Consider the following 13,163-nt stretch of genomic DNA (forward strand, 5'->3'; position numbering starts at 1 on the left):
TTAACTAGCGATTTACTTGTACTTACTCTTTGCCCTATATACTAGCGCTATACGCTAATCTGTTTTTATTGATAACAACAGCATTTCATGGAATTTGCCAAACACACACAAAACTGTTATTTGATTGATGGTACCTCTCGTCAAAATTCATGAAATGCTGTTTTCATTACTTAAAGTGGTGGCCAAAATGATTAGAACACCTGACAGATTATTAAACCCACATGGGCTATGAGATAACATTACCGATAAAGTTCTGAGGAAATATATTGACACTATGCCAGAGAGATGTGCTGCTGTAATTGCTGCAAAAGGTGAACATACCAAATAATAAAGTTAAAAGTGGATAAAAACAGTACGACTCACCTCATCTGATATTTGTTGTGCTCAAAGCAACCATTGTTATGAAAAGTAATCATGTTTTGGAAACAAACAAAAAAATCAATATTTCAGATCTGTCAGGTGTTCGAATAATTTTGACCACCACTGTATATAAATATAAATTTCTGCAACTCCTATTCCAAATGCTTTGAATGCAGGGATCCCAGGACTCTTAATTTGATTACAGTTTCACATGACACAAAGTAAGAGTATGGTTTTTTATAAAGCTTAGAATTTATTTTCAATGCACTTCATAAAGCTCCTGTTTTGCTTACCTTTTCCAAGAGAAACTGGGGAGGCTCTTGGGGGTCCATCTGGGTAATGGGTTTCTTTTCCCAGATTGCTGCAGTGGGGTTGCATGGTGTCCTGAGGGTCCTAAAAGGGATACTGGCTGTCAAATTGGGGACTTTGGTGGTGCAATAAGGGCTGCTGGTGGTCCAGTTGGAGCTGCTCTGGTATGAGGCAGGGCCACTGGTACCTGGAGATCAGGTTGGTCCATTTGGATTCAACTCGGGCTGATGAGGTTTTATTGACTTGTTCTGCAACACCTTGTGAGGTCCCGCCTACATTTTCGAAATACAGAATTATTTAGAAAACACTGATCAACCGTTTTAACAATTTTATAGACCAAACACCTAAACAATTATTTTAAGAGAAAAACGACAATTAAAATAATCATAATAAATTGCAGCCACAGTAGTAACAAGAGATGTAGACCTTACAAATGTAAAAAGTGCTTATTGTTCTACCAAACAGTAATAATTTAAAATAGAAATGTGATGGATGTTTGATAGTCTGGATGTTGACCAATTGTGCCACTTGTTCTACTGGTATACTGAAATTGTATAACTACAATATTTACTATTTACAGTGTCTACCAATTCAATGTGATAGTTAATGTTATAAACAAATGATATATGCAATTGTAAAGTTACTCTGATAGGACCAGTGTTATCACCTTTAGGGGTGGTTTCCTGGTCAGAGTTGATACTAGTCCCAAAGTAAAATGCATGTTTGAGCGTTTTAATTAGAAAAACAACTTGTACTGACATATCTTAACATACATCAGTGCCAATGTTTGGTCTCTAGATGCAGACACTGGTTGCTTGATTAGTAGTAAATCACCATCACCTGCTTTCAGATGGAGCAACATTTACCACACAAAGCGAAGTACACTGACAAGCTACGCAATATTGCATTTATCATCGTTGACAAATTGCCTGTGACAATGAACTGGATATTGCCTAGCTTTTCAGAGAAACACAGCTTTGTGTAGTAAATGCTGCTCCATCTGAAAACAGGTGATGGTGATTTACTGCTAATCAAAGAACTGACTTCACTGATGAGATGTGCAGGACAATTTCATGCAATTTATCCTGCAGCCCTATTTGCAAGCATTTGTAGAATAAAATGTCAACCCTTTAATCCACATTAGAGTTCAAGCTTAGTTCAAGCTTAGTTTAATATCGTCTGTCGTCCTGTGTCTGGACTGGATCATCTGGTGTGTGCATTTAATTTTATTTTAGATTAAACTGACAACCAAGCAGGTGGAGTTATTAATGTTATTTTATTGATACTTAAACATGATCAGCTACATAAAGCTAGCTAGCTTTTAACCTCTCCCAACACTTGAGAGCAGTTGTAGCTGCAGTGATAGCTGCCCACTGTTCAGTGTGTGTGTGTGTTTACTACTCACTAAGATGGGTTAAAAGAATAGTTCACACTGTCATCATTTACTCACTCATTATTTTAAACCTATATGAGTATCTTTAGTCCTTTGAATGCTAAAGATGATAATTTGATGAGCAAGGATGGCAAGGATGCAGTTGACAGTACTCAGTGACTTTCATAGTATTTGTTTTAAATACTATGGAAGTCAATGAGCAACATCATCATACATTATCAAAATATCTTTTGTATTCAATAGACAAAGGGAATTCATGCTGGTTTAGAACAATGTCAGAATGAGAAAATAATGACAATGTTATTTATTTGGGTGAACTATCCCTTTATATTGCATGGGTCACTTTCGAGCATGCATTCAACACGTGGTGTGTGTGTGTGACACATTTGTCAAAAGTCAGTTGTAAACTAAAAGCATCAATCACAAGCTGAGTACTACATTAGTTGATAGAAGGCACCACATTTTTACCTGTAATTTTTAATACATAAAAAAAAATAATCTTACCTTGAATAGGTTCTTTAATCTTTCCAAGCATGTAATGGATGTCTCAGTCAAGTGACAACGGGGTGTCAGAACCTCAGACCCCCAAGCATTTGGTTTTCTTCCAGGCCTTGACCAATACAAAACATAACAAACACGCAAAATAACATATATATGTTGTATGTATGTATGTATATAAAACAATAATCGCAATTTCATACCAGCATATCTTCATCATGCACCCAGCTCTCCCGCTTCTGATCAAATTTCTTCAGTTCTTTTTTACCCGAAGCTTATGTGGCTGCTCTACCTTGCATGTGTTGCAGGTTTTGCAAGCTACATTTAGTTGTGTATGGCAGACCACACACTTTCTAGTTGTTGACCCCTGGCCTGGCATTTCTAATAAAAATAAGAGTAAACGGGAGAGAGTGAAAGAGACTTTGAGAAGTACAAAGCAGGGCAAGATTATAAAATTAAAAAGCAATACTTACTTGAGGAGAGTGAGTGAGTTGATTATTGAAGTGGCTCTTAAAAGAGCCGTTGGTTTTCTAAGAAAAAGTATAAAGTGTGGGTGATGTTAACAGGGAAGGGTGGTGGGTACTGACCGGGCCTGAGAAAAGAAAACAAAAACATGATTAATTCTCTTACAGCAAAGTCTCCTAGGTTTGTCATATTATATATGCAGAACTGTAAAAAAAAGGTAACAGTTATGCTACCTATAAATAAAGCATAAACTGCATAAATGAACAGTTCTGAATTCTGAATTCAGAGAAATAAATGAAATAATTATCTTGGTACTTGAAGCTTGGTTAGATATGGTTACTGTAGTCAAACTTTTACACACTTTCTTCTGACAGATTTATTAACAACAATTACAGAACATAACACAATCAATTTTAATCCCTTCTAACGATCAATTGACATAAATGTAACTGCACAAACTAGCCTTATTATATAAATAATATTAAATAATTAAATAAATGTATTCTGCTCACCAAGGCTGCATTTATTTGATATAAAAACACTTATAATGTGAAATATTATTGTAATCTGAATGTAATAATGTGAAATATTATTGTAATCTGAATGTAAGTGCTGCTGACGGTGTCAGCAGCGATCGCTCTCTGTGATCGATTGGTTCCGCCTTGTATGTTTAGATGAGCAGATTTACAATGAACACAATTATTTACTTAAAACGGTTATTTTTTTCATTTAGAGCTTATTTCATGAACTGTATTCCGCGCGAAATTAATAAAACTACTGGTTTAAAAACGCTAGAACAACTGTTTAGCAACATAATATAATGCAGTCACTGCAGCTTTCTGTGATTAATACATTAGCTGATTATCAAACAGTCATCCAATAATGTTTCTGACCTTAGTAACGTAAAAACCACTATAGATAACTCCATAGTCCACACACGCAAATTAAATGTTATGCTGCACCAACTTTAGGATTTCTTAAATGACCGCACCTGAACAAACAATTATGTCCTAAATATGAGCCAATTGGATTCTGACCAAACGCGTGCACTGACTTGTCTGTTGCCTTAGCGGTGATATTATATTGCTAACGTTGCAACAAAGACTTAACATAAACACAGGATTTACTCAATTTTAGTAACATTAATCACCAAATTTCCAAGAAAGCCTTACCCATGGAGCTCCAGAGAACGCAATATCACTGCGTCGCTTCTCTTGTTGAAGTTGTTGGCAATAAGAAATTATCGCCCCCTATTGGTTATCATCCTCATAAATGCGTGTCATTTTCACGCCTAGAGGAGGCAAAGCGTGACATTGACACGCATCCTCTAGTGGACCAGCGTGTCTATTACACGCTTTAGCGTGATACTGGGTTGAAAACTCTTTACATTCGATTATCATGAAAATGCATCCCAGAGAACGATCTACTCGGTCACCATGTGTTAATTACCCCTAGGTTCATTTTTCACCGGAGTTGTCCTTTAATGAAAATAATATGAAAATAAATCAATAAAATGGGCAACCAGTCTTTGGAAGAAGAGGAGATCTCTGTCTCCCTCTTTAAAGGGGTCATATTATGACATATTTTTAAGATGTAAAATAAATCTTTGCTGTCCCCAGAGTGTGTATGTGAAGTTTTAGCTCAAAATACTCCACAGCTAATTTATTATAGCATGTAAAAATTGATCATTTGTAGGCCTGAGCAAAATTGAGCCGTTTTTGGGTGTGTCGTTTAAAATGCAAATGAGCAGATGAAGTGCAAACACTGATCACAATGATGGTGATTTGTTGTAATTGAAACTCAATTGTGCTGTCAAGTATTTTTTCCTTTCTCTCTTTCTCTCTGCGCTATGGCAGTGCTGTGGTTGGATAATGCAGTTTAAGGGGGCTGTATTATTGTAATTCGCCTTGCTAACTACTTCACAAAACAGGCAAAATCTGAACGACCTAATTTTTCACATTCTTGCAGAAAATGGCTTACCCAAACAAAGTTACTGGGTTAATTTTGATTACATTTTCTAGGTTGATAGAAGCACTGGGGACCCAATTATAGCACTTAAAAATGGAAAAAGTCTGATTTTCACACTATGACCCCTTTAAATGACCTGTATGAATGGATTTTATTCCCTATCAAATTAAGGTCTAATGGACAGTAGATATGTTAGTTAAAGGGTTTTAAGTATGATATTATAAAAGAAAAAAGCACTAAAAAGACCAATAACCTTGATTATTAACCTATTGACACAGTATACACCATTTCCCCATGATATATGTACTTACAAGGCATTTGCCCACCGGCAACTATAGTTGCCGCTTGGACTTTTGACTAAGTATATAAAAAACTATAGATCTCTTGTAAGATTTGTTTTGTTTGGATGACTCTAGAGACCTTCATGATTATGTAGATACATAAATGTCAACCAAAAATACTTGTTAGTAAAATGAAAATGACCTTTCTTTTGGAGGGTTTGCCTTCGCCATGTTTCTTGGAAGAAGAGATAAGAAGTTGACAGCCTCATGTGACAGGAAGGAGATAAATACCTTTTCTTTCTTTTTTAAATCCTTTATTTGAATGTTAGCTTGCATGTCATTGAAAAATAAAACATGGATAACATCTAAAAAATTCTTTTAAAAAGGAAAATGACAACTATGCACTGTGGCAACTATAGTTGCCGGTGGGCTTAACAGCCATTTTATCTCCAATAAATAAAACATTTACTTGTGTTTAACATTCACAAAATAATTTAATGGTGGTATGCAAAACATTCAATTTAATTCAAAATTGAATTCAATAAAAACATTGCTGCTTGTGTTTTACATGCACAAAATAATTTAATGGTGGTATCCAAAACATTCAATTTAATTACAGTATTATATTAGATACATTTTAAAACTTCAATGCATGTATGATAAGCCTAGTAATACGTAAATATTTAAAATACATCAATAACTGATATCATAGGTTAACACAGATAAAATCATAGTTAAGTCTTTCTTTATTAAGCCCATTACTGAGTGTATTTGTGTTTGTGAGTTTATGACTGTTGTTGTCTGAGGCGGTGACTCGGATGGGGACGCCAGTCATCAGAATGGTTAATTTTCAAGTTCATCGTTCCACTCTGTACATGACAGAGTTCCTTTAAGGACACAGACATGGTTGCTGCAAAAAAAATAAAATAAAGGACAAACGATCATTTCCCTACGCTATATAAGGCATGTTTGCGTATAATAACGAGGCAAAAAAAAAACAGTTCCTTGCATAATAATTCATGACTGCAATGGCAGAACAGCGGGGTCAAGATTTTTTTTCTTTAAGCCCCACAAAAATCACGTTAGATACCAAACATGATAACAAAATCAATGGTTAGTGGCTAACTAAGTCAAATGCAAGCAATATGTGCTTTAAATTCACTTCACAAACGTGAATAGCGTAAAGAAAAATCTAGCAGCCTCAGAAACGATACATAAGAGTTTAGCACTACCATTACTTCGAGATAAAACTGTTATACATAATATAAAAACTGTTATTATATAATTCATATAACTGAAACATAAATAACCAGTGTTTTGAGGACATTTACCTCAGTGGACGTGTTGCTCGACGAGGATTTCGTTGCGATTCTCAATCTTGAAGAGAAATATGCAGCGAAGTTCTCCCGCGGATTACTGACACCTTTTGGTTATTTACTTGTACTACTGCCTTAACAATGACACTCCCAATGGATAAGGTGAGGATAATTTAATAGCATTTAATAGAGCCGTGTAATGACGTATAAATAATAAATTTAGCAAAAAATTGTCTGATAGACTGGTTAATATACAACACATGACTTAATTTGGTATACAAACAACCAATTTGTAAGCAAAGACTAGGCTATGTAAAATGTGAATTCACTTTTATTAGTAACTTTGGTAAGTTTCAGATTTCAATTCATAAATAACCTCGATGGGGGGGCCCAAAAAATGCAGCCTGCCTAGTGTAGTCCATTTATTTAATCCGGCTCTGGTCACTTTAATCTTCATGCCCTGTGGTCAAATGATCCTTAAAATCATTCAGCATGCAAACGTCTCATTTTGCCTCTTTTACCCTCTGGCTAATAAACAAGTCAGAGAATTTATATAACCGTGCTTTCCATATCACAGAAACAAACCTCAGAGGCATGGGGGATTGAAAGCCAGAAACTCTCTTCAAGGAACGTGCGTGCCATTATATGAGCCATGTGAGGCTCTGGCTGCAGTAATGAGGATTATAGGCACAGATATGAATGTAGAGATGGAAAATTAATAGAGCCTTGTTGACACAGACTTCCTCTGTTCGTTTTTAAACTGTGTGCTCTCTCTCTCTCTTACACACACACGGTCATACGCTTCCCTTCTCTGAATCTACCACAGTCTTTGGATTTCTCTGCATGCTGAAGGGCATCACTTTGTTATGTTCTGACCGGGAAGCGAATAAAATGAAAAATTGAAAACGACAACTGCCCAGGATTGTCTACTTATACTTGTATTCTTCACGACATCACAGGCAATATATTAGTGTAAGACATATCTTACCCATAGCACAATCAAGCACTATTGTATTGATACACGTTTGTACGTTTTTGAAGTTCTAGATGGCCAGATTTAGCTGCAATATGGACCAGACTCTATGCCAATAATCACATGATGAGTATATTGCTTAAAAACACCTCCCTCTTGGAGAATACTCCCTTTTAAGGCTGGGCCAGGACGGAAGGCACAAATGGAGTTTGAACAGAGGGACGACTGCTGGGAATGAAAATCCGAGCAATTTATATTCAAGAAAAGATGCTGCTTGAGCTCTAGATTCTCTACCACATCCTGAAAGCAACCACAGGCAGAGAGGATAAAGGCAAGGAAGGGTCCTAATCTTTCCTCAACATACAAACAGGTCATGCCAAGCTCACTGTCTGAGTGCTGCTGTTAAATATAAACAAGAAGAACACCAGTGGCGCTGCTGCAGGCCTCTTCTCCATCACGTGGTGCTTCCTCTAATGAGGAAAATCTGCTCAAATGGGCTTCTTTAAAATTCAGCTTTAGAGTCCTGCACCGTTACACCCAGCTGGACAGAAAAAAAACTGGTTAGAAAAACTATAGGAAAGCAAAAAGACAAACAAACACACTGAAATAAAAGCATTTTTTTGATTGTTGTTCTGTTTGTTAGTCAAAAAATGTTTAAGTACTGTAGAAAGTTAAAATAAGTGGGCTTAGCCATGTAGAGATTGCCACCATGATGCCAGGATGCTGCAGATGGTTTCATGGTGTTTCTATGCAGTTACTAAGGTGTTGGGGGAGCTTTAAAACATACTGCTATGTGGTACCAGCAGGGGCGTCATGCACCATTTTTTTAAGGGGGCACAGTGTGCACAGCTCACAGAAATTTTAGCATACACAAACATCAGACGAAATATTTCATGCAAAAACCAAATAAAAGTGTTGACTAACTTTCATATCAAATACTATTCAATCGGAATAATGACATATCGGTATAATATTTACATCTGAAACGGCATGTTCTGTTTTATTTATTTAAGTTTTAATTGTGTCATTAATACATTTTGCACAACAACTGCATTATCCTATAAAATTAGTGTAAATGTCAGGGTTTTGTCTTGTGTTTGGTTGTGTTTTGTATTTCGTACTTTTTTTGTTACCACATTCTGTTCTGACTTTTATTTTGAAATTCATCATGCCATGCTTCACTTCCCACTTCCTGTTTGTATAGTATAAAGCCACTTCCTTTTGATCATTTTACGGCTGATTATTGCTTAGCATGTTTAGCCTGTTTGTGTTCCTACCTGTTAATCTGTTTTCCTGCATTTTTGTTCTTTATCTGCCTGTTTTTTGACCTGTGCCTGTTCTTTGGATATTGTTTGTTTTGCTGCCTGCCCTAACCTTTTGCCTGTTTATTGGATTACGTTTTGGATTGCCCCTTTTGGATGTGTTTGCTTGCCCTTTTGCACATGGATTCAACTCTCCTTCGCTTTCTTTAAAGCAACCATGTTATAGTAATTTTAAATCCATAAATTATATAAACAACAAAAATGACATAAGCTATAGCCATGTATTGATTTTAATGTTCAATAATGATTTGAAAAATTTGTAGATAAAATTATTAGAGGAACGCATTATTGCATCAAATTTTTCCACATGTGAACATGTGTGACTCCGTGCCACCGTGAACTCTGGCGAACTTTGGCATTGTACCAAGATTAATCTAGAAATCTACTAACGTCGAGACTGTCACATTTTAAACCATACATTTTCTACACAGAGGAGTTTAACTGCACATTACCGTACTGGGGTTTGGAAATGTTGTGAGCGTTTCTTACACGTTTTGATTCCTCAGATAGCAAAATGCAGCAGCAACAGCAAAGAGCCGTGAGCGCGCTCAGACGCTGATGACATCTGCAACTGCACTGTCTGCAGGGCCTGCCGCCAAAATAAAGTAATGTAACATGACCAAAACACTTTCAAAACAGCAAATATCTCTGAAAAGTGACAAGGATGTAGCACAAAATGTATAGTATTGTGCATATTAAACAGATTAAAAGACAAATTACAGATTAATTAATGCTTCTTTGATTTTGAGGTTGCATGCAAAATCCATTTGGCTAAAAAAAAATGGGGCATGTGCCCCCTCAGTTTGAATGGGTATGACGCCTCTGGGTACCAGGGTGTTTTGACAAAGAGCAGTCAAGAAAGTTCTAAATGGTACATACTGTATTAAAACATTTTTAACTCATTCACCGCCATTGACGAGTTATCTCGTCATTTATGAGTTCATATTTAACTAATAAATATGCCTTTTTGAACGAATTTCAAAGTGAAAGTGTAATACTTTTATCCACCAGATGGCCAAAATGCCAAACCGAATTTATCAAAAACGGAAGTTAAAAAGATTTAATGATTTATTTTAAATGCCTTTATGTTTGATAGTCATTCTGAGTCTGATCTCTAACATAAATTCCTTTAAAAAAACGCAATTTTTTAAGCTCTTTGCTCAAAATGTTGTATTTTTGAAGAGAAATATCCATATTTCAGTGGTTAAATTAAGTAGAAAAAGTAAATATATAATAAAAGTTTTTTCCCCATTTTGTTTGTTTGTTTGTTTGTTTATTGTTTGTTTGAAAGCAGAGGGTGTGTTCTTTAATTTGATATAATTTGTATGTTTATATATTTATAGAAAATAATTTTTCCTGCAAGGAATTTTGTTAAAATTTTGTTAAAATCACAAAAATGCAGGTGGGCAACTTTTCTCAAAAAGGCTGGCGGTGAATGAGTTAAAGTGACAGCTTTTGCACCATTATTTTTCAAAATATTGTGTTTATGTTTTTACTGTTAATGTATTTTTTATCCATTTCATCACCAATCCGGCAAGAACACATAACACATCCAAGTACATAACACAAACTTAGTTACAAGTTTAGCTTTACAGTTGACTAAAAACAGGAAAGTAAGGTGAAGTAGGTATCGCCAGGTGTCTTGTTTGTGGGATTCACTGGAAATCAATTTATAGGGTCACGCGAGGCTAAGCTTCAAAGAGAGGCACGGTTTAAAAAAAAACATAACAGCATCGAACAGTATCTTTGAGTAAACTCTCTCAGATACAAGAAGACACACAGTATCATGTTAAACATGAACAGTGCTTTTGAAGGCTGTTATGTAAATGTACAAAAATGAGCATGCAAACATAAAATGGAGAAGCACTCGTGTTCCAATCCCATCCGTCAGAGGACAAGAGCTTTGAATTATACATGAAGCGGGCTTAATGTTTTCTGTGAATGACACATTTGACATCCAAAAGAATGATAAAGCATTGTACGAACAACTGCTTGTGTTGTTATCGCTGTGAATATGCGACGAGCGATCTTGGCACCTTCTTTCTTGATGCTACTTCCGTACCGCAAGATGCAGGTGTGTACAGTAGATCTCTACTGAAAGAGGAATTAACACATCTGTAATATATTTTCGTCATTTTATGAAAAAAGGGTTGCTAAGTGCAAGCTTGTCACCTGTGTTTGTATCTCTTCTCAAGGGTCTCTGGAGAGAATCTCAACTGAGTCTGGCGCTGAATGATACACAACTGAAGCAGTGTTTAAAAATTCGGTAATAACTTTCAGAAACACTGTCAGAAATAAGGAACAAAACTGCACCTTTCTGTTGCTGAGGTGGTACTCTAACGTTCTGCTTTGCACCTGTACAGGTATACAAAACATAATGCAATGTTGTACCTTTTAGGAAACATTACTGTACCTTAAGGACCTATTGTGTACTTTTAAAGGTACAGTTAAATGTTTGTTACCATTAATAGGTCCTTAGGGTATAATATTGTACCCAGAAGGTGTTGTATACCCATAAAGGTACAAAACAGAACCTTATGGCGCTTTTCCATTGCATAGTACCCCACGGTTTGGTTTAGTTTGGGTCGGGTCAGCTTACTTTTGGGAGCTTTTCCACTGGGTGCAATACGTGGTACCCGATACTTTTTTTCGTACCACCTCAGTTGGGGTTCCAAGCGATCCGAGCTGATACCAAATGTGACGCGAAAACACTGTAGATCACTGATTGGTCTGAAAGAAACGTCACTAACAGCGTCATCGCTATAATGTAAGCTTTACCTTTAGTGCTAGCTTGCGCTGTCTCGAGCAAACCTGTTGTCATCTGTGCTCTGCTATAAGTTCCCAAACTCCCTTTTAGCGATGAAAAAGATCCACATGTTAAGAATCAGGAACACCATAACAGTTTTTTTCCAGACTTGCAGTTTGTGGTGGAACATTCGACTGACGCTACAGGTGTTTGTACAGAAACTGTCATGTGAGACAGAGGTAGTGATAAACGCGATGTGCAAACATCTATTTGTGGTGGTCAATTTAAATTTTGTGGCGGACTGAGAAATAATAAATGTATGGGAATATACAAGGACGCTCTCACTTGTATGATGTCACAGCAGTAGGCAGCGCAAATATAACGACACGCCTATAATCCCTCCCACTGCAATGTGATACTAAACTCAATGGAAAAGCTAACCACGTCAAAGTGAGCTGACCCGACCCAAACTAAACTAAACCGTGCGGTACTATTCAATGGAAAAGCGCCATTAGAGTACCACCCTAGTGACAGAAAAGCTACAGTTTGGTACCTTTTGTCCCTGACAGTATACAAGGGTAGAAGAAGTCATGTAAGCATTTTATATTTTTATATCTATAGTAATAATAATAATAATAATAATAATTAAAAAAACATTGCCATTGTTTTCTTGCTTGGGTTGAGAACATCGATGACCGACGAATTGGGAACTCGCTAGAGGGACGAATCTGCTTCGATTGTAACTAGAAAGAGCCAATAAACATTGGCATGCAATATTTGCATATGCCAGACACTCCCTGCCGTGAAGTATAAATACAGGCGGCAGCTGAACTGCATTTCATTTTTTGCTGAGGAGCCAAACAGTTGGTTGTTCTGCTCCTGCTAAGAGTATTATGCCCCGTTTACATGAGGGAAAGACTCAGATATTTCCCTGCGGTTTGGCATCTTATTTACACGAAAACTCAGTTTTTATCTTAGAAAACAATTATTTGTAAAACCTCCAGGCAAGGTGGAGATTTCTGATAACCCCGGTTATGTGTTGGAAGAAACAGGGTTTTGGGTTCTGAAACATCACATTATGCACCAGAAAATCTGAAACATCACATTATGCACCAGAAAATGCCTAACGTCACGTGAGCGCCCTATGAAAGGAACAGGAAGTCGTTCGTGCTATTCGTTTGTGTCGATTCTGAGGATTTTGATTGGCTTGCATGGCTTTATTCCTCTCCCTACACTGCCATCCATAGGATTGGCATAGTTATTATGGAGCTCGACGGCGTATTTATGCGGGTTGATGTAAATGACAAGTTTTTTGAATACGATGGTGTCTGCACAATATTATTATTAATAACGAAGGCGGGAAAATATTTATTTCTCTAAATACCCAGCTATGTGTAAATGTGGCCTTGGAGACAGCATATCTCCCGTGTACACGGTGTGTTTGCGTCTTTTTAAAGATGGCTTTCCACCCGTGTGTTTCTGGATGCGGTAGATATGGCGCCAACGGATGGTGATGTTCTCATTGCGGGAAC

The 13,163-nt window shown here is 36.7% G+C and overlaps 1 long non-coding RNA gene across 1 annotated transcript; it reads right to left on the reverse strand.

Moving 5' to 3' along the window:
• Nucleotides 1-637: 637 nt before the first annotated feature.
• Nucleotides 638-4,400, reverse strand: LOC129451252 (uncharacterized). Its single transcript, XR_012362857.1, has 5 exons — nt 4,198-4,400; nt 3,034-3,152; nt 2,764-2,941; nt 2,567-2,672; nt 638-941 (listed from the first exon to the last, which is right to left on the reverse strand). It is a non-coding gene; the product is annotated as an uncharacterized lncRNA (long non-coding RNA).
• Nucleotides 4,401-13,163: the final 8,763 nt, after the last annotated feature.

Source organism: Misgurnus anguillicaudatus, chromosome 1, assembly GCF_027580225.2.
Source record: "Misgurnus anguillicaudatus chromosome 1, ASM2758022v2, whole genome shotgun sequence".
In the NCBI taxonomy this organism is placed as follows: Eukaryota; Metazoa; Chordata; class Actinopteri; order Cypriniformes; family Cobitidae; genus Misgurnus; species Misgurnus anguillicaudatus.